The sequence below is a fragment of the Lactuca serriola genome, chromosome 4, assembly GCF_051521515.1.
Source record: "Lactuca serriola cultivar US96UC23 chromosome 4, Lser_US96UC23_V15, whole genome shotgun sequence".
In the NCBI taxonomy this organism is placed as follows: domain Eukaryota; kingdom Viridiplantae; phylum Streptophyta; class Magnoliopsida; order Asterales; family Asteraceae; genus Lactuca; species Lactuca serriola.
Genome location: NC_136411.1, coordinates 135,401,073 through 135,406,496, shown reverse-complemented (window position 1 = coordinate 135,406,496; position 5,424 = coordinate 135,401,073). Strand labels below are relative to the sequence as shown.

General features: G+C 36.9%; 2 long non-coding RNA genes across 4 annotated transcripts; both read left to right on the top strand.

The window, feature by feature from the left end:
• Positions 1-2,199: 2,199 nt before the first annotated feature.
• Positions 2,200-5,132, top strand: LOC145100364 (uncharacterized). 3 transcript variants are annotated; one of them, XR_013704997.1, is made up of 4 exons: positions 2,200-2,314; positions 2,414-2,626; positions 4,841-4,923; positions 5,019-5,132. It is a non-coding gene; the product is annotated as an uncharacterized LOC145100364 (long non-coding RNA). The 3 variants fall into 3 exon arrangements; XR_013704998.1 differs by having other exon boundaries at positions 4,999-5,110; XR_013704996.1 differs by having other exon boundaries at positions 4,841-5,111.
• Positions 3,551-4,098, top strand: LOC145100363 (uncharacterized). Its single transcript, XR_013704995.1, has 2 exons — positions 3,551-3,717; positions 3,811-4,098. It is a non-coding gene; the product is annotated as an uncharacterized LOC145100363 (long non-coding RNA).
• Positions 5,133-5,424: the final 292 nt, after the last annotated feature.

Here is a 5,424-nt window from a genome sequence, read left to right as displayed (position 1 = left end):
AATAGGTATGGTTTATGTTTCCATTAACACAACAAACACATTTCGGAAGGTTTTATTCCCTTAGAAAAAGGTTTTACACTCACACACACCACACGTAAACTTGTTAACTTAAATTGTGAGATATTCTTCTCAGTACTCCTAGAGTACGGGTTAAAATTCCTTGTAGTTATAACCAGAGTCTCTTGTAGGGAGAACGTGATAGTTGTGTATAGATCTATATTGGGTTTGAAACCCCACACCTTGCTGCTAGCTACAGTAGGACCTGCAGGTCTACAGGTGACAAGTGTCATATCAGTTTTCGACGCCTGAGAAACGTCGTGGCAGGTTCATTCAGTCATAGTATGGTTATAGCGGCTCACATAGGGAGTTAACAACACATAAAGTTTATGGGGATTTTCAAAAATCAAAAGGGGTTTTTTGTCGATTTAAAATCACTTTTTATATCAATAATTACAGATATTATTGTATACTTTCGGTCTTGGTATTTAAGACTACACACCATTCATTACGGGATTTTTCTCAAATTAGAAAGGGTTTTACGCCAATTTAAAACCACTTATATATCTTTAAGTATGACAAATACTTGTTCATTCTCGATCCTGGTATTTAGGACCACATAACTTTTCTAAGGAAAATATTGGATTTTTCTTGGTAACACACAACACATTACAAAGAACGGTTTCCAAACTCTTTATCTAAAAAGCTTATGAACTCACCAACTTAATTGGTGACACTTTTTCAAAACTACTTGTATTCTCAGGAAATCAACGAAACCAAGTAACCACAAGCTTTTGAGGATGGAATGCTACGGCGTTGAACAACAATTTTTATATCATGTCGTGATCAATCATTGAAATATGTAATACTTGAAACCATGTAATTCTTTTCTGACTATATTTTTAATTGGTTGTATTTACTTTGAGCACTATTATACTCGTTGTTGTGATACTATACATGAAGTCCTCCACCCCTGGACGTTTCCGCCATCCTTGGTTTGGGGGTGTGACACCGGTGCACCATATACATGGACCATAAGAGTCTGAAGTACCTCATGGATCAACCCAACCTGAATATGAGATAGAGGAGGTGGTTGGAAGTAGTGAAAGACTATGACTGCGAGATCTTATATCACCGAGGCGAGGCTAATGTGGTAGCTGATGCCTTGAGCCATAGAGCAGAGAGTGCTTCGATTCAGGATATGTGTATGAGGATGACGGTGATGACTCCAGGCCTAGACACCATCCGAGAGGCTCAGGTGGAGGTTGTGAGGCCAGAGAACCGAAAGAGGGAGCGGGTGACGGGACAGGTTCCCGAGTTTGAGACGGATAGTCGGGGGCTTATGACTTTCCGTGGGCGGATTTGGGTGCCTTATACAGGCGGGTCTCAACATATATTAATAGAGGAGGCACATAGATCAAGATTCTCGATCCATCTACGGGCCACTAAGATGTATTTGGATCTGAAGACGGATTATTGGTGGCTGTTAGGCGTGTCAGACCCAACAAATAAAGGGGTACGATATACTCCACACTACAAGAAAAAAGACCTTTAATGACGCGCTTTTTACGACACGCGATAATTAACGATACGCAAAAGGACGTGCCCTTAAAATAGTGTCATCTCTCCAAAAAATTTAAGGATTTACGTCACGCTTTATTGCGTGCCCTTAATTTGGTGTCTCAAGAAAAAAAATTAAAAACACGGAGGGCGCTTTATCTTAAACGCGCGTCGTCTGTACCTGTCGCTTTATAATTTTAATGAAACGCGCTTTTAGTAGACAAGGGGGGAAATGAAATCCCCAAAATTTTGAAAACCCGCCTTTTTTTTTTCTATCTTCTATCTATCTTTCATCTTCAACCTAACAAGGACGAGCATTGCACTCTTGATTTCCCTAACTCTTTCTCATTTTCTGATTCAAACTTGAAAGAATCGAAAAAAAAAATCTATCAATTTTGAAGCCTAAAAAAATCTAACAAGGACGAGTATCCATCGATCCGACTTCCAAAAATAGAGGGCATTGATTCCATGTCTTTCGGGGTTGGGAGGAAGGAAAAACTGTTGGTCCCGTGTGATCTAATTGGTAGAGGGCATCGATTCCCTAACTCTTTCTCATTTTCTCCACCATCGCTGCTTTCGCTAATATCCACTCTGACCTCTTATGAATGCAAATGGTAAAGATCTGCTTTGATTTCCTGATTGGTCTTCATCGACGGTGGTGGTGAGTCGGAGGTGCCATGTTGATGTGATTATTACAATCGATTGCAGAAAATGAGAAGATTTAGGGTTTTTTCTTGGTCCAGTGGAATACTTTCAGGTTTCGTCTCGACTCTTTTTATTTTATTTTCTTTCTTTTCCTTTCCTTCTGCCATCTGCTTCCTTTCCCCACCTCTTCTTTCTTATTTGGATTCTCCAGGCGATATGCTACTGTGGCGATTCAGTCGGTGGCGGGTCAGCCTCAATTTCATAACATTTTAAGGGATTGCTGTTGGTGTTCATCGACGGTCGTGGTGGGTCGGAGGTGCCATGGTGATGTGAAGAAATAGAGAAAAAGGAATATAGTCATCACTTGCTGATACCGACGACGATCCGTTTTCTGCATTAGCCAGATTGAATGACTTCAAAGGAGGTTCGTATTTCTTTTGTATGTTTTTTTATCCCAATCAATGAATGGATTTTTTCCCCTGTATACGTTGGGCATCTTTCTTTTTTTATCCCAATCAATGAATGGATTTTTTCCCCTGTATGTTGGTTTTACAAGTGCAAGTATATTAATCTACTAATAATCCCAACTTGACATGAAGTTGATAAGTAACAAGTAAGAATAATTTGTGTTTCAGTGAGTTTGTGTTCGACCCAATTAAATGGCAGCGGAAGCAAATGAACAAGGACTTACTTAACCTATCAAAGATGTTCAATGCAGTTAAATCGCTTGTTCGAGTGCCTTCTGTAGACCCCAAATATAAAATTGCTCTTCTTGCTTCTAAGCAGGTTCTTCTTCTTCTTTCTAGAAAAAATTGTTAGTGAAAACCAAATATAGTATTACATTAGTAAGGAGGTTGCTGGTGCAGGACCATTGTCTTGTTGATCTACTGCATGCTTGGCAAGATGGAAAACTTCCGGTTCAGATAAGCTCTGTAATCAGGTAAAGCATGGAACTTTTTTTTTTATTTGTTATCTTTGACCAGTAAATGATGTGTATAATATGTCTGTATTTTGAACAGCAATCATGATAGGGTGGGGAATACCCATGTGATGCGGTTCCTTGAAAGACATGAGATTCCATATCATTATCTGTCCAAGTCAAAGGAGAAGAATGTAGAAGATGAGATATTGGGGTTGGTTGAAGATACAGATTTCTTGGTCCTTGCTAGATACATGCAGGTAAATGTTTTTCTAGTAGTAGTATAGCAGCAGGATTGGGAAAAAGGTCTTATTTGTTTATTTACCCAGGACAGGTGTTGTCTGGAAACTTTTTGAAAAGATATGGGAAGGATGTGATCAACATACAGCATGGCTTATTGCCATCATTCAAGGGAGGAAATCTATCTAGGCAGGCAGGTTCTGTGTTCCAATTTCCAAATTCTGTTTTAAGCTTTTTATGTTTTTATGTTTTTTACTGGAGAATGACAGGCTTTTGAAGCTGGGGTCAAATTGATTGGTGCCACAACCCATTTTGTCATGGAGGAGCTTGATGGGGGCCCAATCATTGAGCAGATGGTAATCAAAGAGTTTTAAGTTTCTCAGTATCAGTAGTATGCAGTATATATATGCTAAGGTGAAAAGTCAAATAGTTTTTGTTTGGGTTTGCAGGTTGAGAGAGTCTCGCACAAGGATAATTTGCTGAGTTTTATTCAGAAATCTGACAATCTTGAAAAACAATGCCTTATGAAGGCAATCAAGTCATATTGTGAGTTACGCGTTCTACCTTATCAACACAACAGGACTGTTGTATTTTGAGTAAGCTCAAAATGATGCTGATCAAAACTACAGAGTCCATTATATTCCTTGTGTTGCAAAGTTTTTGTATTTCATTTTAATTATTCATTCTAATTTAAGTTGTTCTTGTTCCAATCCAATAATAAGATAAATTAAGAGTCATTATGTGTTCATAATACTAAGATATATGTGCATTCTCAGTTCTCCTTAAATTCATTGTTGTTAGAGTTTTCTTCTCTGTCAAACTTTGTGTTTTCTAGTGTGATACTTGTTTAAATAGGGAAACTGTTGTTGATTTTGTTTGATATAGGGGGTGTTTGGCTAAGTTTATTAAAACAACTTATTAGCTTATTAGAGGTTCAACACCGCTATATATAAGTTAAAAAAAAGTGTTTGGATAAAAAATAACTTATTCTGATGGAAACCTCTAATAAGTAGTCATTTTTTCATAAGTTACCCCATACTTATTAGCTTATAACCTAATAAGTTATAAGCTAATAAGCAATAAGTTTTTTTTTTTTGCCAAACACCCCCATAATATATAATATACAAGTGGAAGGATACTTGAAGTCTTCTTATAAAAGATAACAATAGTAGTTTTGATTTCCCTGGTCATCAACTTTAATGGAGTCATGGGATGGACCTGCTTCACTGTCCTGTATGTTTTTGAGTTTTGAGTTTGTGTTCACTTTTATTTGTTACTTGAAAACCACACCCTCAAGAACATACATTTATTAGTATGTCTAATTAGAAAAAGAGGGTTTGAAAGTGTCAAAAGATATGGATTAGCTATCCATTTTCTACCCACTTCAATCTTTTTTAATGTGTGATTATGTTTTGTTTTTAATTTCTTGGATGTGATTTATTGTAAAAGATTTTTTTTAACTGTGTAATTTTGTTGCAGTTTTATACACAACAGTACCAAGGCCATCGGCTACTTTTGACATGTTCCCTTCTTGGCCTATGAGAGTTCATCAAACCCCAAGAGTAAGTCTTTTTTCCCTTATAATAATACCCGCTTCCCTGTTTGAATACGATTGGAAAGAAATACTCTATTTATAGTAAAATGGTTCCATGTACAGGTAGGTACTTGCTGATATGGTTCTTTTTGCTCAACCTCCAAATCTGGTCTCATGTAAGCAGTAGGAAATAATCGTGAAGAAAATTTGATTTTAACAGTTTTGGACCAAACTGCCGCTCCATACTATTTTTATAGTTAAAAAATTTGATTTTAACAGTTTTGGGCCAAAATGCCCCTACATACTGTTTTTATAGTTATATTTTATTTTCAACAGTTTTGGTTTTCTCTTACATGGCTGTTTCTTTTTCACTTAACCTGGACAGAATGAAATAATTGGTTAAGACACTAATTACCTATTTGCTCTTCTTCTTTTTTCCTCCCAATCCTCTCACGTTAAAGAATATTGTCAAATTTTGTTCTTTAGAATGTAAGGTAAAAATGGTCATTTGGTCTAGGATATTGTCAAA